Genomic DNA, 22,192 nt, shown 5'->3' on the forward strand with positions numbered 1-22,192 from the left:
AATGGCCAAAGTATTGGAGCTTCAGCATCATCATCAGTCCTCCCAATGATTATTCAGGACCGATTTCTTTTAGGATGGACTGGATGGATCTCCTTGCAGTCCAAGGGACTCTTGAGAGTCTTCTCCAATACCACAATTCAAAAGCATCAATTTTTCGGTGTTCAGCTTTCTTTATAGTCCAACTCTCACATCTATATATGACTACTGGAAAAACCATAGCTCTGATTAGATGGACCTTTGTTGGCAAAGTATTGCCTCTGTCTAGGTTTGTCATAGCTTTTCTTCTAAGGAGCAAGCATTTTTTAACTTCCTGGCTGCGGTCACCTTCTGCAGTGATTTTAGAGCCCAAGAAAATAGTCTTTCACTGTTTCCATTGTTTCCCCCATCTATTTGACACGAAGCGATGAGATCAGATGCCATGATCTTTGTTTTCTGAATGTTGAGTTTTAAGCCAGCTTTTTGACTCTCCTCTTTCACTTTCATCAAGAGGCTCTATAGTTCCTTTTCACTTTCTGCCATAACAGGGATGTCATCTGCATATCTGCAATCTTCATATTGATATTTCTCCCAGCAATCTTGATTCCAGCTTGTCCTTCATCCTGCCCCATATTTCTTATGATGTACTTTGCATACAAGTTAAATAAGCAGGGTGACAATATACAGCCTTGATGTGTTCTTTTCCCGCTTTGGAACCAGTCCATTTTTCCATGTCCCATTCTAACTGCTGCTTCTTGACCTGCATACAGATTTCTCAGGAGGCAGGTCAGGTGGTCTGGTATCCTCTCTCTTTAAGAATTTTCCACAGTTTGTTGTGATCCACACAGTGATCCACAAAGGCTTTGGTATAGTCAATAAAGCAGAAGTAGATATTTTTCTGGAACTGTCTTGCTTTTTCTGAGCCAACAGCTGTTGGCAATTTCATCTCTGATTCCTCTGCCTTTTCAAAATCCGGCTTGAACATCTGCTGAAGCCTCATGTTATATTATAAATACATATATTATTATACATTGTTAAAATATTTGTTTAATATTGGTTTTTGAAAATATATATATCTATTATTTTTTGGCTGTGATGGGTCTTCATTGCTGCACACAGGCTTTCTCTAGTTGCAATGAGTGGGGCTATTCTTGGTTGCTGTTTGTGAGATTCTCACTGCAGTGGCTTCTCATGTTGCAGAGCACAGGCTCTAGGCATGTGGGCTTCAGTAGTTGAGGCTCCAGGGCTCTAGAGCACAGGCTCAGTAGCTACAGTGTGGGGGCCCAGTTTCCTTGTGGGATGTAGGATTTTCCGGGAACAGGGATCGAACCCATGTTCCCTGCATTGGCAGGCAGACTCTCAACAACTGGACCACCAGGGAAGCCCTGTTTAATATTGTTAAGTAAAACATAAGGAAGATTACAGAAGAGATGTTTGTCTACTTAGGTAAACAGACTGTATTCCAAGCTCTGTATCAGCACTCAGTTGCACATATTTAGTATGCTAATTACAATTAGTGTTTATGTACTCATTGTATGAACTCTGTCTCTTGGAAGAATTATAAGTAATCTCAATTTTAGTTACTATATGTACTTGAAAATTATGATGACAAATTTTGTATACATATTTTATATTAGTTTTTAATATATGTTTGATTGCTTTTTTCACATTCAGTCCAATTTAGTGTTTCCTGTATACCATGAAATTAGAATGGAAATTGTTTTACACACATATACACACACATACACACACATACACGTGATGTCAGGGCCAGTGTGACACTAATTATTTCTCTCCAATTCCAAGTAAATCATATTCTCCTTAGGATTTATGGCATCACCTTCCTAATCCATGCTGTTAAAAATGAATTAACTTGCTCTGATCTTATAGAGAATGTCTAATTATTTAATTATCTCCATTATGTGAATAAAGCTTTGGTGAATTCCCTTACTAGCATCATCATGTTCTTCCTTCGGGCTAAGCCTCATTTGAATGTACAGCAAGTTCATACACACACACACACACACACACACACACACACACACACATCATAGTGATATAATGTTACAAAGCAATTTTAATTAAAACTATTGAGAATATGTTGTTGTATTTTAAAATCATCTTCCTTTGAGAATGATATAAAATGGTGATGTGTATACTCCAGTGGGAGATCCAGCAAATGTTAGTTTTCAGTCATTTTCCTGAGACCATGCAAGAGTTCACCTCTAGTGCCTGGTTGGGCTCTTGTGGGAATAGAAATATAGAACTCTTGGCTTGACATCAGTTCCATTTCCAAATGTTACCATGGTGATCACCTATGCAGCATCACTAACCCTTCTCACAACAGCTCAATTTGAGATTCACGTTTCACGTTTCCCTGATTATGGGAGGGTAATTATTTCATTACTCAAGGGAAGAAGATTTAGGAGGTAAATAGCTCTTCATTAAATCTTAAATGATTCTAGTCATTTTAGGCCACAGAAATGCCAAATATTAAAGCGATGAAATTCAAAAGAATAAAACATGACTGAGAGCTGAAAAAAATTCAATTTTTGTATAGTATAACCATAAATATTTTTTCTCTAGTGAAAACATCTTGCATAAAGTGCAAGCATATTGTGTCAATAATTCATGATTTAAAATAATTTCATATAAAATAAATGCATGGAAATGTTTGTGTGTATTCTTGAATAGAAATGCCTGTAAAAACAGAAGGATTTTATGAACTGACCTGATTTGGGAGGAGGTTGTCATATTTTATAAGGCATACTTTTTTCTATACATCTAAATAAGAATTTTATTTTAAAAAAGCCCTCTTATTCTACAGATTCTCCTTTTATAGAGAATTATTGTTGTTTTTATTTACTGTTGATGCTTAAATATTATACAATTGAAAATGAATATTAATGTGCAGTATTTTCAACATATATTTGATTTTATGAAATGTCATGGGATAGTTCTGAATGAAAGATATTTGGAATATATCTTAAACATAAAAATAAGAGGCTGTTTATGTTGTGCTGCCCAGCTACAGTACAATAAGGTGCCGTGATGCAAATAAACTGTTCAAACCACAGTTTTCCCAGGAGGGACCTTGAAGTGCGATGAAGTTTTTTTGTCAAAAAATGTTTAGCTGATCTATATGTTGGGTCTTCCCAGGTGGTGCAGTTGGTAAAGAACACGCCTGCCAATCCAGGAGACCCAAGAGATGTGGGTTCGATCCCTGGGTTGGGAAGATTTCCTGAAATAGGAGTTGGCAACCCACTCCAGTATCCTTGCCTGGAAAAGTCAATGGACAGTGGAGCCTGGTGGGGTACAGCCCATGGGCTTTCAAAGAGTCAGACAGGACTGAACACACATACACGCAATATACTGTATGTTACTTAGGTATGTCCACTACAAGACAAAAAATTTGTAACCACACAGTGTTTTTTGAAGAGGTTTTATTTTTTCTGTTCCCTTTTTCTTATGTTGCCTCTGATAACAGGTCTATTAAGAATTTTAAAACTGTATTCAGGATACAGGAAAGATTAACTCCTATCTGTGACTAAGGACATGAACGTCAATATGAGTGATTTAATTTTGGCCTGAGATCCTGTAGCAGTGTCATGCACAGAAGATAAGGAAAAATTCAATGATAATCATTTTCTCAGAGGAAAGACAATCTGTTTTAAGCCTATTTTCCCCTTTGTTGGTCTTTAATATTTCCCTATGTTGCATTAGTTTATCTGTAGTGGTGACAGGGATTTTTTTCTTTCTTTCTTTTTTCAGTTTAGTGAACAGAAAATTAGTCAGAATTGATTGTTGGAAGGCTCACTGATTGAGTAATTAATTAATTAAAAATTATTCATTCATAAACCTCTGGAGAGGTGGAATGGGAAGGTTAAGAGGTTTAGAGAGGCTTTAGTCGTCAGCTCCTTTTTGCTTATTATTTACAGGTAGTCCATTAAAACTCATCTAAGATATTCTAGTTTGTACACCTCTCAGAAAAGAGAGACTGGCAGATGGACAGACACAAGCAGTAACTGTCCATTGCTAATGCAATCGTGTAAGTCATGGAAACATTCTATGGGTAAAATAGAATCTAGTTTTCTAGATTCAATGTTTTAATACAAATAGGGTCCTCCTGAAGTTTGAGGGGGAGGGCTTCCCAGGTGACTCAGTAGTAAAGAATCTGCCTGTATTGCAGGAGACATGGGTTCAATCCCTGGGTTGGGAAGATCTCCTGGAGGAGGGCTTGGCAACCCAATCCTGTATTCTTGCCTGGAAAGTCCCATGGACAGAGGAGCCTGGCAGGCTACAGTCCATAGGGTCGCAAAAAGTCAACCATGGCTGAGCAACTGAGCACCGATGCACGTTTTTGGACCACTGAGTGGGAGCACAGTCCAGGGCAGTATAGGTGGCAAATTAAAGAGAACCTGTCCTACTGAAGTGACACTTCAGTGTTCCTCCTCCCTCTTCTCCACCCAGAATTTCCCAGGGCCTGCCCTCTTCTCACTGTTCTTATCTTTGTTTCATCACTGATTAATCCCCACCCCATTTTCCAAGGTCCTCTTGAAGAGACATTCAAAATTTCAATCATTTTTTAATCAAAGTTATTTAGACACCTTCTATCCAAATGCTGTGTGTTTGCTTAAGACAGTTCAATGCAGGAACTTGTCTTTCATTAACAAAATGGCTTATTTGTGATGAAATGAAGCTGTTCATTTTCAAACAAAACAACAAATGAAGCTGTTCATTTTTTTAAAAAAAGCTATTCTTTCTTTATCCTCTGCTCTAGTGGTGCAGCCAGGTCAAATCACAACCAACTTTTAATATAATATATTCTTTCTACTCCAAATTCACTGCTTATAAATTTTGGTTAAAAGCATTGGCTGCCAGTATATCAAATCATCACCATACACACTTTAAAAGTCTTACAATTTTGTCAGTTATTCCTTAATAGAGTGGAAAAAGTTGTGTTGCCATTTGTCTGAATTACAATAAATCTTTAAGGACACATTCATGGTGTTGTGAGTGTTAGAAATACAAATGGTTGAGGGGGTTCTGAATAAATCTGCCTAGAAGGTGCCAGTCTCAGAGACCCTTACTTCAAATTCTTTTCAAGATGCATTAATTGGATAACCTACATCGTGTTACCATATTAAGTCATCTTGGGAGCTCAACAAAGAAAAATTTATTTTCCACTAAGGCAAAAATACATTTCTCTGTAAGCCTGAGTGACACTTTGAAACAGCTATCTTCCTGTGGCTGGGGGAGAGAGAGGAGAAAACTGGGCAGAGGCTTTTTATTGGCTCAGTCTGAAATCCTCTGTGTCAACTCCCACTTCCATAGTTTATAGAATCACTACTAGGTCCCACCTAAATCCATGGGCTTATTACAGAACTCCGGTTCCGCTGTTTGACACTCAAAAGCCAATAATTCAAGAGGCAAATGCCAGGAAAAAGGAAAGTTGCTTTAATGGGAAAAGCAGCAACCTGGGGACAAGGTAGACTCATCTAGAGGCCAATTCTGAAGATTCTGCTCAGCTATGATGGTTTTTAAAAGGAAAAATGGGGGAAGAATCTCAGGGAATCACTGAGACAGGAGGTTGGGTTCTGCGTCATTCTCCATGGCGTGCAAACTGGCTGATTCTCTCTCCAGATGTTACCTTGCCTGTGTGGTCTTTCTGCAGAATTACTAAGGGGGTTACTGAAGGTAGAGAGCTAGCCATTTTCTAACTACTTCATTCTTCATTCTTCTTTTTATCTAGGAAAAATATCAACAGGTGTGCATTCAGGAGGATATAATTCAAGAGTTAGGTTAAATTGCACAAGCTGGAATCAAGATTGCCAGGAGAAATATCAATAACCTCAGATATGCAGATGACACCACCCTTATGGCAGAAAGTGAATAGGAACTAAAAAGCCTCTTGATGAAAATGAAAAAGGAGAGTGAAAAGTTGGCTTAGAGCTCAACATTCAGAAAACGAGGATCATGGCATATGGTCCTATCACTTCATGGGAAATAGATGAGGAAACAGTGGAAACAGTGTCAGATTTTATTTGAGGGGGCTCCAAAATCACTACAGATGGTAACTGAAGTCATAAAATCAAAAGACACTTACTCCTTGGATGGAAAGTTATGACCAACCTAGATAGCATATTCAAAAGCAGAGACATTACTTTGCCAACAAAGGTCCGTCTAGTCAAGGCTATGGTTTTCCAGTGGTCATGTATGGATGTGAGAGTTGGACTGTGAAGAAAGCTGAGCACCAAAGAATTGATGCTTTTGAACTGTGGTGTTGGAGAAGACTCCTGAGAGTCCCTTGGACTGCAAGAATATCCACCCAGTCCATTCTAAAGGAGATCAGGCCTTGGTATTCTTTGGAAGGAATGATGCTGAAGCTGAAACTCCAATACTTTGGGCACCTCATGCAAAGAGTTGAATCATTGGAAAAGACTCTGATGCTGGGAGGGATTGTGGGCAGGAGGAGAAGGGGACGACAGAGGATGAGATGGCTGGATAGCATCACCGACTCAATGGACATGAGTTTGGGTGAACTCTGGGAGTTGGTGATGGACAAGGAGGCCTGGCGTGCTGCGATTCATGGAGTTGCAAAGAGTCAGACACTACTGAGTGACTGAACTGAACTGAACTGAACTGATCTCATTCCTATAATTCGGTTGTTTTAAGGTTAGTGGCGAACAGAAATGGGGAAATAGGAAAGGGGTAAAAGAGCTGCTTTCAGGCAGGGGGCCCAGAAGGAAACAAGAACTGATGCTGGAGCATCCTAGATGAATATCTACAAAGGGGAGGAGACTGAATGAGGAAGTGGAGAAACCCTAAGCCGCAGAAAGGCATTTCTTTATTCTCATATGCTATCATTGGACATTTTACTATGACCTGCTTCTGTAGGATAAAGACTGTAAAGAGATAAAAAGAGCTTCTTGAGAAATGGAATGTGACCAGTGCTTATTCAGTGCTCCACAGCTTGGAGAGGACTAGGAAGAGGGATGCAGCAGTGGTTTGAAGGAGAGCAAAACTTCATGCTTTGAAGTTTAAAAAAAAAAAAAAACTACCAAATAACATTTCTTCTTGTTGTTGTTTAGTTGCTAAGTTGTGGTTGTGTCCGATTCTTTGTGACTCCATGGAGGCAGCTTATCAGGCACAAGAATACTGGAGTGGGTTGCCATTTCCTTTTCCAAGGGATCTTCTTGACCCAGGAATTAAACCCACATCTCCTGCATTGACAGGCAGGTTCTTTACTGCTGAGCCACCAGGGAAGCCCACCAAATAACCCTGGTGCCTACCAAATAACGTACAGTGAGAAGAGTAACATCACTATTCATTCAGTTAGTGTGGATTGATGGCTACTATCATGTCTCCTGAGCAGAAGGGTTTACTAAAATAACCTCTTAGTTTCATTTTGTGCTAACAACTCTACCAACCACCCTAATTAATTGCCCAAAAACTGTTAATAACCATGTCATCATAGACCATCATGTAAATTAGCTTTAAAAAGTAAAATCTGAAGAGCAATCTTGCCATTCATTTACCTGAACTAATTATAATGTAGGAATAATTCTCACAGCAGGTGAAAACCGAGAAAAAGCATGCTTTTGCAGGAAAGCAAAACATTTTAGATCTGACATCAAAATTTTGTAAGAAACAAAGAGCTTCCTTTTTTGCAAGGCAGTGTTTTGTTATTTTGGCTCCAATCACATTTTTAATGAAATAATTTGTAAAAACTCAAAAAAAATATGGAAGATTGAGCTACCAAGCTTTTTAAAAATGGTGATAAAGTCTATCTTATTCTTATTTTCATGAAGAAATTATTTCCATAATCAATAAGGCAAAGAGAGTGCTACACTCAAAAATCAATGGATATTAATAAATTGATGGGTTGCTTTGTTTTGAGTGAAAGTGTTAGTCTTTCAGTCATGTCTGACTGTTCCCTACCCCATGGACTATAGCCCGCCAAGCTCTTCTGTCTATAGCATTCTCCAGGCAAGAATATGATTGTGAATAGCCACTCCCTTCTCCAGGGGATCTTCCTGACCCAGGGATGGAACCCGCATCTCCTACACTGCAAGCAGATTCTTTACCATTTGAGCCACCAGGGAAGCCCATTCATAAACTGATTGCTTTGTTTTAGTGCCACTATAAGCCATAGTTATAAAAGGTAAAATGTATCATTTGTTAGGAAGGCAGCCTGGTGTAGAGAAAGGCAGTCCACAGATGTTCTCATCCTGATGTATACTTTTTAGCTGTATGAGTTTGGGTTTGCTACTTTTTCATTATGGAGCCACAGGATGAATAATTCACATGAAGGCAAATTATTATGATATGGAATGGACCACTCTTCATTCTTGACATATGTTAAGTATTTATTTCAGCTATTACTTTGTGTTTTCTATGGAATATTTTCTCTTATTTTTCACCTTTGTATCTTTTGTTATTCACATTTCTTTAGTTTTATTGTTTTATTTTTGAGAGAGAGTCTTGTATTTATAAACTGCCATATTATGTTAAAATGTGTTTTAAATTATTTCAAAGGAGAAAATATTTGGAAACTTTGAAGAATAGCCTGACTAAGAAAAAAATCCTTAAAACTCTTTCTACAGGCCAGTGGTAGTTTTATGGTAGTGGTAGTCTATGCCTCATGAAATCAATTCTTTAAAAAAAAATTTAATTTGCCACATGTGAGAATAGTTGCAGTCAGTTGGATTGAAGAAAAATGCTATACTTTGATAATTTAGTTATCCATGGGAATATGTCAAAAAGAAAGTTATTAAAGTTAGATAGAAAAGGAAGACTCTCATGAACTTCATGTGTACTGCCTAAACTGACCAAGGGTAGATACAGAAATATAGAAGCTTAAGGAATCCTAAGCCACAGAAAGACTTTTCTTTATTTTTAGTACATTATCAATGGATATTTTATTGATACGGTTCTATAGGATTTGTCTTCATTTTGATACAAGCAAATGAAAATTGGGAAGTTGGCATAGGCTTCTTAATAATCTCATCCATACCAATCTCATATTCTATAAACTGTTAATATCTTTTGTTAAGACTTATCCAGAATGCATAAAATAAAGCAGAAGATGACTGAATGACCTTGTGCTATTAAACAGTTTGCCATTTTTTAACAGACTCACCCCCAAACTACTTGATTTTATTGGAGAATGCATCTGTGTTGACTTAACTATTTGCTACCCAAAGATTTTTCACTATTTTCTATTTACATGTTGATGTGTGTATTTCTGGATGGGAGAAAAGATGATGCCAAACATTTTATTTTATTTCTCTGTAAGACATTACACAGTTTTGTGTCTATTAGCCAATCCATTTCAGCATTTTATTAGCTGACTAATTAATGTTCAATAATTATTCTGAAATTAAAGAATTGTAAGGAAGATTTTACCTGAAAAACCTACTACAATGAGGTTTTGCAATAAGCGAGAGAGCCATTGGGTTCAATTCTGAACACAAGGGAAAGTGGGAATTTATAGTCAAGGAGGAGTCGGGGAGTTGGTGAACAGAAAATTCCTATAAAGAGATCCCCAGGTTAGGGAAGATCCTTGTTACACTGATGTAGCACGGTTCTTGCTGAAGGCAGGCCAGAGTGATCAGATATTACAAGGTGTGTGTGTGTTGGGGGGGGGGGGTTATATTAGAGGAATTTGCTCAGATATTGAGGATGATCAGATAGTGAGGGTGGCAGTTCCTTCTAAATAGACTTAGTAAAATTCTTACTACAACTAGGTGATGCAGGGCTGACAAAGGCAGAAACTAAAGCCCAAGGTCAAGACCTAGAGGTCTTAGAGTAGACTGACTATAATTCAATCAAAAAGGGAATCTTTTTCTTATATAAATCTCTGTTTCTAAAAATCTCCTTTGAGCTAGTTTTTCCATCTTACTGGTGCCTTTATTAATGAATTAATAAAATCTCTGATACATGTTTATTTTATATTTACATGAGTTATGTTTTGAATATTTTGAAAATTATACTTTAACCCCAGTCAAGAGCTCATTCTTATGTAAAGGTTTTTGAAACATACCTTTCAAAGTTGGGGAGGAGAAAATGCCCTTTCACAGCAGACTGATCCAACTTTATGCTACTAATCAGTTTTTTAACTGAGTATGTTCCCAGTGAATTTGAGGTTCTTGAAGTCTCGTCTCCGAAAGAAAAAATTGAGAGACAAAGTGATAGGTGAGAAGTAGATTTATTTAGAGAGAAACACACTCTGCAGACAGAGTGTGAACTATCTCAGAAGGTGAGAGAAAGAGCGAGCCTAGACTTACGGCATGGTTAGCTTTTATGTGATGGGGAATTTCATAGGCTCATGTGTGGTAGTGTTAGTCACTCAATCATGTCTGACTTTTGGCGACCATGTAGCTCACCAGGCTCCTCTGTCTATGGGATGTCCCAAGCAAATATACTAGAGTGGGTAGCCATTTCCTTCTCCAGGGCATCTTTCCGATCCAGGGATCAAACCTGGATCTCCCACATTGCAGGCAGATTCTACACCAGGGAAGCCCAGTGAGTGGCAAGATTATTCCAATTATTTGGGGGAAAGGGCAGGGATTTCCAGGAATTGGGCCACTGCCCCCTTTTTACCTTTTATGGCTGCCCTCAGTACTGTCATGGTGCTGATGAGTATGTCATTTAGGTGCTAATGTATCACAATGAGCATATAATAAGGCTCAAGATCTACTGGAATTCAACTCGTCCACCATCTTGGACCTAGTTGGTTTAACCAGTTTTTATCTTGTCTCTGGCCTTGTCATCCTTTTAAAGATTGTGTCCCACCCCCTTTCCTCGTTTTAATTAGAGCTTTATTGTACACTTTAGTAATATTGTCAGCATTTTCATAAGAATATTTTCAATTAGACAGTAACATATCAAGAGTTTTTCTTAAAAGTATTTCCACATGTCAATATTTTAGGAGATAAGAATTGTCACAAATCAACTAAAGTAAAATCATTTTACTTTTATGTGCTCTGCAAATGTAAGCTTATGGCATGATACATATGTATTTCTTAAGTGTTTTTTTTTTAAACATTTTAATAAGGAGAACAGCATAGTGTACAGGTAATAAAGTTTTTATTCTTTGAGTTCACATTGCCAGGAAACAAGCTTTTGGAGAATAAGATAGAGATGAGATAGTGAGAAGCAAGCCAAATGTTACTTTATTTTTCCAGATTTTTATATTCTACTTCTCCTTTTCCTTCCTTTTATGTATTCTTCTGAGTTCAAACAAGAAAGAAAATGAGTAGCTAGAGGAGAATTAGTTAGAAAGAAACTGCTTATAAAGGTATGAGCCCTGGTGGCTCAGATGGTAAAGAATTTGCCTGCAATGCAGGATCCCCAGTTTTAACCTCTGGATAGGGAAGATCCCTTGGAGAAGGAAATGACTACCCACTCCAGTATTCATGTCTGGAGAATTCTGCAGATGGAGGAGCCTGGCATGCTATAGTCCAAGGAGTCGTAAAGAGTCAGACATGACTGAGTGACAGATATACACATGATGTGAAGAAAGCACAAGTTATGGTGCATCCTGTGACAGTGGGGGTCTGTTACTCACTAGAGGGCACCTGACTGATAGATGCTGGGACCTTAGGGTGAGGGAGTTCATTGATCCTGTAGGGAAGAAACAGTGGGAATGAATAGCTTGACTTTGCTGTCCTCCTATCTCCATCTCCTGTGGATGTTCCAAATTGGTTAAACTCAACCAGAAACCAGAAGATAAAGTTTCACATTGATGTAAGCCATATTTGTCAACCTACTGGGGCACAGAGTAGGGCAAAAATTGGTAAAAAATGGACATGTAAGATAATACATAGGATGTCCTGCACATCTGGTAAATATTCGACAGGGAAGCTGGCTGCTAGAATACAGGATCTGAGAAGTCAAGCCCAGAAGTCTTCTCTGACTGATATCAGAGGTTTGTGTAATCCATGGTTCAGACCAAGAGAACATTTAGTATTGAGTGAGGGCACTTCCTGTCCAGATATGTAATAAGGTGGCAATCAGTCAAGTCAGGGAGTACAAGTAGGTTCTGTGAACACAGGTGGTTGAACAGAATTAACATCCTAGAAGCAAATAACTAGGGTGCAGTGGGACATTCCCTTTAACATGTCTAGTTTTACATTTCTTCACATGTAAAATTAAACAGTTATAACAGAATGACTGTTTTACTTCATATAATTTTCAATGGGGAAATAAAAACAGGAACAAACTTTTTCATCAGTTTTCATATGGTCTTACCTCAAAGCACTGTTTTTCAGAAGAGCAGCTAAAACAGCATCATTTGTGTCCTTATGTTATTATTTATCAACGAATTCTCCCTGAAGGAGGCAATCAACACCAGATTGTTAGGGTCACTTTAATCAGAGAGGTAATGGTTTACTTTGCTCTATGAAGTTGATATTTACTCTTTATATAATGAGGAGGCAAGAAGTGATAAAAATGGTCAGTTGCAAGAATGAAGCACTTATATCCAAATGGAGGGGGAAATTTTTATTTTAATTAGATATTCCTCTCAAGTAAAGGAAAAGGTAAGTTAGTGTTTCCATTAAAAAGAAGCAACTCAGGTTAAGTGATTGAATGTGTACTAGTTGACCCAAAGAAAGAAGGAGGGGATTGGTATATAACCTTGGATTCTGTGCATTTCTGGCCTTGGAGCTGAAAGGCCCTCTTTGAATTTCGCCACAGAGATTAGTGTGTACAGCTTGATTGTCACTGTCAAGTATGTGCTAGGCCTCCTCTCCAGCTTGCTCGCCTCTGCTGATTAGTGGCAGCTTGAAATTGTCCTGAAAGAGAATGAGGGCTTTTGATTAATCCCTGTGCACAGCATCAACATATTATTGATTCATTATCAGCACATTCTGTTTCATTTCCAGGAAACAGGGCTGAGGTGAAGGCAAATGAGACCTCCAAACAGACACAACCCAATGAACCTCCAAGGTGGGTAACTAAGTTCTTTTTCTGGTAAAGTTCTTCCACTATATAAGACACATAAAATTTCTTTTCTCTAGGGAAGAACTGTAGAGTTGAACAGCTCCAGCTTAACAATAAAGCAATCTAGCTTATCTTATTATTTATGTTTTTAGTTCTAAAAGCAGTAGATAAACAAGCCCTCCAGAGTGAAGTACATTAGATATTAAACACTTTACTATACAGGTCTTATTTATATCATTGTCAAATACATAGCTTTAAAGAGATAAATAAACATTGATTTATTCATTAATCATACACATTTATTTAACAATCCAATCCATCTACTGAGACTTCCTCTATGCTATACTAGGCACTAGGAATACAAAGTTGAATAAGTCTTGGTTAGATTCAGAGTACACAAAGAGAAGAAGAGGTACATATGTAAAAATATATGTCTAGTAATAGGAATACATATAAAGAAATGAAGGGGTATTTGGCTTTTATGGTGGGATTCCAGAGAAATCTGTGACTGTGCAAGAGTTTGGGAAATATGGATCCTGCAGAAAGAATAGGATAAGAAAATTTGGGCCAGAGTAAATAGTTTGTGAGAGTGAATTACAATTGTCCATTAGGGTATTGTAAGCAGTTGAGTGTTCCTGAAGTAAACCTTTCAAAAGGAAAGTGATGAACTAATGAGCTACAAAAGTGGGTGAGGGGCAGATTTTTCAGAGTTTATCGTATATACTCCAAGGCCAATATTGCCTGTTACTCCAGGTGTTTCTTGACTTCCCACTTTTGCATTCCAGTCCCCTATAATAAAAAAGACATCCTTTTTGTGTGTTAGTTCTAGAAGGTCTTGTACGTCTTCATAAAACTTCAGCTTCAGCTTCTTCAGCATTACTGATCAGGGCATAGACTTGGATTACTGTGATATTGAATGGTTTGCCTTGGAAATAAACAGAAATCATTCTGTTGTTTTTGAGATTGCATCCAAGTACTACATTTTGAACTCTTCTGTTGACTATGATGGCTACTCCATTTCTTCCAAGGGATTCTTGCACACAGTAGTAGATATAATGATCATCTGAGTTAAATTCACCCATTCCAGTCCATTTTAGTTCACTGATTCCTAAAATGTCGATGTTCACTCTTGCCATCTCCTGTTTGACCACTTCCAATTTGCCTTGATTCATTGACCTAACATTCCAGGTTCCTATGTAATATTGCTCTTTATAGCATCAGACTTTACATCCATCCCCAGTCACATCCACAACTGGGTGCTGTTGTTGCTTTGACTCCATTTCTTCATTCTTTCTGCAGTTATTTCTCCACTGATCTCCAGTAGCATATTGGGTGCCTACTGACCTGGGGACTTATCTTTAAGTGTCCTATCTTTTTGCTTTTTCATACTGTTCATGGGGTTCTGAAGGCAAGAATATTGAAGTGGTTTGCCATCCGCATCTCCAGTGGACCACATTTTGTCAGAAATCTCCACCATGACCCATCTGTCTTAGGTGGCCTTACATGACATGGTTCATAGTTTCATTAAGTCAGCAAAAAACAAAACCAGGAGCTGACTGTGGCTCAGATAATGGACTCCTTATTGCCAAATTCAGACTTAAATTGAAGAAAGTAGAGAAAACCACTAGACCATTCAGGTATGATCTAAATAAAATCCCCTACAATTGTACAGTGGAAGTGACAAATAGATTCAAGGGATTAGATCTGATAGACAAAATGCCTGACGAATTACGGATAGAGGTTTGTGACATTGTACAGGAGGCAGTGATCAAGATCAACCCCAAGAAAAAGAAATGCAAAAAAGGCAAAATGGTTGTCTGAGGAGGCTTTACAAATAGCTGAGAAAAGAAGAGAAGCAAAAGGCAAAGGAGAAAAGGAAAGATATACCCATCTGAATGCAGAGTTCCAAAGAATAGCAAAGGGAGAAAAGAAAGCCTTCCTCAGTGATCAATGCAAATAAATAGAGGAAAACAATAGAATGGGAAAGACTAGAGATCTTTTCAAGAAAAGTAGAGATACCAAGGGAACATTTCATGCAAAAAATGGGCTCAATAAAGGACAGAATTGGTATGGACCTAACAGAAGTACAAGATATTAAGAAGAGGTGTCAAGAATACACAGAAGAACTGTACAAAAAAGATCTTCATGATGCAGATAATCATGATGGTGTGATCACTCACCTAGAGCCAGACATCCTGGGATGCAAAGTCAACTGCAACTTAGAAAGCATCATTACAAACAAAGCTAGTGGAGGTGATGGAACTCCAGTTAAGCTGTTTCAAATCTTTAAAGATGATGCTGTGAAAGTGCTACACTCAATATGCCAGCAAATTTGAAAAAATCAGCAGTGGCCACAGGACCGGAAAAGGTCAGTTTTCATCCCAATCCCAAAGAAAGGCAATGCCAAAGAATGCTCAAACTACTGCACAATAGCACTCATCTCACACACTAGCAAAGTATGCTCAAAATTCTCCATGCCAGGCTTCAACAGTACATGAACCAAGAACTTCCAGATGTTCAAGCTGGTTTTATAAAAGGCAGATGAACCAGAGATCAAATTGCAAACATCCGTTGCATCACCAAAAAAGCAAGAGAGTTCCAGAAAAACATCTACTTCTGTTTTATTGGCTATACCAAAGCCTTTGACTGTGTGGATCACAACAAACTATGGAAAATTCTGAAAGAGATGGGAATACCAGACCACCTGACCTGCCTCTTGAGAAATCTGTATGCAGGAGCAATAGTTAGAACTGGACATGGAACACAGACTGGTTCCAAATAGAGAAAAGGAGTATGTCAAGATTGCATATTGTCACCCTGCTTATTTAACTTCTATGCAAAGTACATCATGAGAAATGCTGGACTGGATGAAGCACAAGCTGGAATCAAGATTGCTGGAAGAAATATCAATAACCTCAGATATGCAGATGACATCACCCTTATGGCAGAAAGTGAAGAAGACCTAATGCTGAAAGTGAAAGAGGAGAGTGAAAACGTTGCCTTAAAGCTCAACGTTCAGAAAAATAAGATCACAGCATCTGGTCCCACCACATCACGGCAAATAGATGGGGAAACAGTGGAAACAGTGACAGACTATTTTTTGGACTCCAAAATCACTGCAGGTGGTGACTGCAGCCATGCAATTAAAAGATGCTTGCTTCTTAGAAGAAAAGTTTTGACCAACCTAGACAGCATATTAAAAAGCAGAGACATTACTTTGACAACAAAGGTCAGTCTAGTCAAAGCTATGTTTTTTCCAGTAGTGATGTATGGATGTTAGAGTTGGACTATAAAGAAAATTGAGCACTGAAAAATTGTGCTTTTGAACTGTGGTGTTGGAGAAGACTCTTGAGAATCCCTTGAACAGCAAGGAGATCCAACCAGTCCATCCTAAAGGAAATCAGTCCTGAATGTTCATTAGAAGGACTGATGCTAAAGCTGAAAGTCCAATACTTTGGTCCCCTGATGTGAAGAACTGACTCATTTTAAAAGACTCTTATGCTGGGAAAGATTGAAGCCCAGATAAAGGGATGATAGAGGAGGAGATGGTTGGATGGCATCACCATCACCATCTCAATATACATGAGTTTGAGTAAACTCAGCTTCCATCCGGGAGCTGCTGATTGACAGGGAAGCCTGGTGTGTTGCAGTCCATGGGGTCTCAAAGAGTGTGACATGACTGAGAGACTGAACTGAACTGATCATATGTACAGGGTCTTAATTGGTGGCTCAGAAGTAAAGAATTCACCTGCCACTGCAGGAGACAAAAATTCAATCCCTGGGTCAGGAAGATTCCCTGCTGAAGGAAATGGCAACCCACTCCAGCATTTTTGCCTGGAAAATCCTGTGCACATACTTGCCTGGTGGGCTACAGTCCATGAGGTTGCAAAAGAGTCAGACATGACTTAGCAACTAAACAACAAAACAAATCTTATGTACAAGGCTGGCTAAACTTGCTCCTACAAGGAGCAAGACTGTATGGTCCTTGGCCCGTCATCACGTCCTCTGTCTGCCTTTCGTCTGTGGAAAACTTTAATCAAAGAATAAGTTTAATCAGAGAAGTGACAAATGCTGAAACAAAGGAAAACAAGCAAAGGAGACTAAACAATGATAATGTAGTCTTTCCTTGGTGGCTCAGAGGTTAAAGCGTCTGCCACCAATGTGGGAGACCCGGGTTCCATCCCTGGGTCGGGAAGATCTCCTGGAGAAAGAAATGGCAACCCACTCCAGTATTCTTGCCTGGAGAATCCCATGGATGGAGGAGCCTGGTGGGCTGCAGTCCACCGGGTCACAAAGACTCGGACACGACTGAGTGACTTTTCTTACTTACTTACTTAAGTATAGTCAAGGACCTTTGGTTCTTTTTCAAGGGCTATAGATAGTATTCTGAGCCATATCCTGTGAGCTGTCTTACAGATACAAAAACTCAAGGTGGAGAAGTTAACTACATGATGACCGAACTGTACCCAGGACATGAGCTGCCATAAGTCCAAGAATTAAGCACAAAGAACAAGTGCACCCTATAACTAAAGATTAACTGTACCTAAAGCAACCAGGATGTTAGTCAGACCACTGATGGTCAATTTGAAGACGACTGTGCTGTTTCTGCATGTTCCCCCCACCCCGACTCTGACTACAAATGCTCTCACCCCCTGCTTGTCGGGGTAGAGGGAGTCGGCCTTTGGACAGATGTCCACCACCCTACTCCCTCCACAGTTTCTGGCATCTGAAATAAAGCACTTTCCTTCCCACCAGCCTGGCCTGTTTATTGGTTTTTGAGCAGTGAGCAGCTGGACCCCCCACCCATACCTTTCGTTAATAATAGGGTTCTAAAAAGTGGAATCAGATCTGCATGATCACTGTGATACACTTGCATGTTATATAATTATCCAGTCTATTAAAACAGAACAGTTGAGGAAATGCCTTGGCAATGGCAATAGGAGTGAAAATGGAGAATTCAGCATGTATCTAGGAGATCCAATCAGAGAGACTTAGCTTAAATTGGATGTTGCAAATAAAAGAGTTGAGGATGACTCACAGGATTTTGTCTTCTGTCTGTGCTTTACCACCAACTGAGGTAGGAAAAAGCAGTAAAAAAAAAAAAAAAAAAGAAGAAGAATTACAGATGTGGTGGTGGAAGGCAGGGGCAAGAGATGGTATGGAGATGGATAGTAACTGGGGAAGTTTTCACCTGGTTATTTAGTAGATCACTGGATCTTTTAAGTCTGACACTCAGGCAGAGGAATTCAGCTAGATAATGGAAAAGTTCAAACCACAGGCAGAAGTGCTAATTGTGCATCTTACTAAGATAAAGTAGCATAGGCTCAGTCTCAAAGACCAAATCAAAATATAGGCAAAGATAACATATTGCAATTCCACAGGTTAATTATGTCCTCAGCAGTCTTTTCTTTTTATTAAGTTGTATTGATCATATCTTCATTTAAACAATAAGATAACACAAATAACTTTTAAATAAATAAAAAGTAAGACACAAATATCTGATTACTGAAAATGAGGATCTTGTTAATATACTTATAGTTCCTACTTTCTAAAAAACTTTCTTTTCTGAAATATTTTTAGTCTTCCATGCATATGTGCGTGCTACGTTGCTTCAGTTGTGTCCAACTCTTTGCAACCCTATGGACTGTAGCCGACCAGGCTCCTCTGCCCATGGGATTCTCCAGGCAAGGATACTGGAGTGGGTTGCTATGCCCTCCCCCAGGGGATCTTCCCAAACCAGGGATAGAATTTGCATCTCTTAAATCTCCTGCATTGGCAGGCAAGTTGTTTACCACCTGGGAAGTCCTAGACTTTCATAGACATGGAAAAAATATTAGAGAGGATTTTTGTCTATCTTTCATTCAGCTATGCCAGTGATATTATCTGAGATAATACTAGAATTATTAAAATAAGAAAGTTGGTATTATTAAAATACAATTAGCTAAGCTGCAAAATTTATTCAAGTTTCATCATTTTTCACCTGTTCCTTGGTTTGTTACTATTGTTGCTTTTGTGTATAGTCCTATGAAATTTTAACATATGTATCAGTTCAGTTCAGTTCAGTCGCTCAGTCGTGTCCGACTCTTTGCAACCCCATGAATTGCAGCACGCCAGGCTTCCCTGTCCATCACCATCTCCCGGAGTTCACTCAGATTCATGTCCATCGGGTCAGTGATGCCATCCAGCCATCTCATCCTCTGTCATCCCCTTCTCCTCCTGCCCCCAATCCCTCCTAGCATCAGAGTCTTTTCCAATGAGTCAACTCTTCACATGAGGTGGCCAAAGTACTGGAGTTTCAGCTTTAGCATCATTCCTTCCAAAGAAATCCCAGGGCTGATCTCCTTCAGAATGGACTGGTTGGATCTCCTTGCAGTCCAAGGGACTCTCAAGAGTCTTCTCCAGCACCTCAGTTCAAAAGCATCAATTCTTCGGTGCTCAACCATAGGTCTCTGCAAATACTACCATGTTAAGGACATAGAATAGTTCCATCACTCACCAGACTGTCTCCTATCGATTTAGAGTCATTCTTTTCCCCATTCCATCTTCTAAGAATTCTAACTTTTTGAAAATGACATCCTTCACTTGGTCTAATGCCTCTGAGATTCATCCAAGTTGTAATGAGAATCAGGAGCCAACATTTTTCAATTAAAAAGTTAACCAACCCCCCACTTGCAAAGTCTGTCTCTGTCCTACAGTTATTTTGAAGTTTTGCACATTCTAACTAGTCATGATTAATAAATAGCAATGCTTCACTTTTCATACTATCCATGGGGTTCTCAAGGCAAGGATACTGAAGTGGATCACTGGAGAAGGGAATGGCAAGCCACTTTAGTATCTTTGCCTTGAGAACCCCATGGAGATATTAAAAAGCAGAGAAGTCACTTTGCCAACAAAGGCCTGTATAGTCAAAGCCATGGTTTTTCCAGTAGTCATGTATGGATGTGAGAGTTGGACCATAAAGAAGGCTGAGCACTGAAGAATTGATGCTTTCAAAGTGTGGTGCTGGAGAAGACTCTTGAGAGTCCCCTGGAGAGCAAACTGATCAAACCAATCAATCCTAAAGGAAATCAGACCTGAATATTCATTGGAAGGACTGATGCTGGAGCTGAAGCTACAATACTTTGGCCACTTGATTCAAAGAGACTCATTGGAAAAGACCCTGATTCTTGGAAATACTTAGGACAGGAGGAGAAGGGGGCAGCAGAGGATGAGATGGCATTACTGATTCAGTGGACATGAGTTTGAGCAAACTGCGGGAAATAGTGAAGGACAGGGAAGCCTGGCTGCTTCAGTCCATGGGATCTCAGAGAGTCAGGCACGAGTTAGTGACTGAACAACAGTGCTCCACTTCTCACCCTAAGATTGAAATTGGGCATACCCACATGCAAAGAGCCATGAGAGTCACGCCATGGAAGCAGTCTTAGTGGTACTAGTGGGATGCCTCACCTGGAATTACACAAAAGCCACAATAGGAAATAGATGGAGCCAATTCTCAGAGAATGTAGATGGTGACACATTAAGGACACAAATTTCCCATGACTTCATGAAGGGAGGGGAGCTTCCTGGCTAGAGCCCAGCCAAATGATAAGAACTGAGTCAGAGAGCCTGGCAAGAAAGCATATGTATGTCACAGGACTTCTGGCCATGTGGACTGAGATTGGAGCATCTCTGATGTCCCCGTAGGTCCTAGTCTTCCTTGAGAAATTGGCAAGTGCCTATGAACAGTATGTATACTTGGTCCACAGCAGATGATTTCCTTTGCAAGTTGGGAAAAAAGACTTGATCCTGCAACTGTGCAACAAATGCTTTTGCAACTGCTGGAAGAGCTTAGCAAGGTTTTTGGCTTCTGAACATCTGGCTCTCAGACTAAGTGCAAGGGAGCAGACTCCTATATAGACAGAGGCCCTATGTTCCATTTCAAGTTGAATGGCAGGCTGTATGTGCTTCTGTTTTTGCTTTCTTTTAAACCTCTTAAATCCAGGGCTTGAAAGCTTCTGCTTTGGATTAGTCCTCCCAAACATGGTATTGATCCACAAAATGATCAAAAGCATGGTGAAAGCAGCTTACAAAGCATGCAAACTATCTGTGACGAACAGTAAATGGGTGGCTTCTGAAATAAACAAATGCAGGTAAAGCCGTCTAGGAACTGTGATTCTCTCGTTTTCTCATTTTTGATCCTAAGCATTGAGCTTTGCAAGTGAAGGCTGACATTAAGACTAGGGGGTGCCTGATAAGGGGGTGCCAAACATCTACAGCTTTGTAAGATGAGGATGGATGTGGACATGGAGAGGAGGTATGTAGGATAAAACACATCTTTACACATCAACAGCCTCAGGAGATGAAAAATCTACTGCAGAATTTGCATTATTTGTTAGCTGTTCACTGGGAGTTACAAAGTAATTATTATTACTTATCATCATTTTATACCTTCTGTCAGCAAAGTGCCAAGTCTACAGTAGAAGTTTAATAAATATGTGCTGAATAGAATGAAGGCTTTTTGATTTTCTAAGACAGGGTTATGTGGCCCTGGAGGCTTGAGTTGCAGCTTCAGAGCAGTGACTAAATTCCATTCTGTTGGCCTCTTTACTTGTGTATTTCACCAGCCCACTTTAGGATGGCAATTTGAAGGCAAATACTGTGTCATGTCCACTGATAGATTTCTCCAAGTCAGTCACAGTGCCTGCAGGCTTCTCCATCCATGGGATTTTCCAGGCAAGAGTGCTGAAGTGGATTGCCATTTCCTTCTCCAGGGGATCTTCCCGACCCAGGAATTGAAACCAGGTCTCCCGCATTGCAGGCAGACGCTTTACCATCTGAGCCACCAGGGAAGCCCTGCTATGTGATAGGGGTCCATAAATATTTGTTGAATTGATTGAAGCATGGAGGGAAAGCACATGCTACATCCACTGAGTCACTGTCTTCAGACCATCTTGTGCATGTGACACTCCATAAAATGAAAAATAACTCATGTAATATGTTTGTTAATGTAAACTTAGTTTTATTTCCCCAGTTCTACTATTTATAAACTTTACAATCATTGCAAATGATGAATACCTCCTAGCCTCATTTTTATGGGGCTAACAATCCTTGTTCTGCTAAGTTTTGGGAGAGAACAAATGAGCTGTTAAAATTTGAAAATAGGTGAGAGACTTGGAGTCACATATGAGGCCTTTTAAAAGTATATGTTTATTTTCTTATTTAGACTGCACTTGGTCTTTGTTTCTGTGCCCATATTTTCTCTCGTTACAGCAAACATGGGTTACTCTCT

Source organism: Ovis canadensis, chromosome 1, assembly GCF_042477335.2.
Source record: "Ovis canadensis isolate MfBH-ARS-UI-01 breed Bighorn chromosome 1, ARS-UI_OviCan_v2, whole genome shotgun sequence".
Classification (NCBI taxonomy): domain Eukaryota; kingdom Metazoa; phylum Chordata; class Mammalia; order Artiodactyla; family Bovidae; genus Ovis; species Ovis canadensis.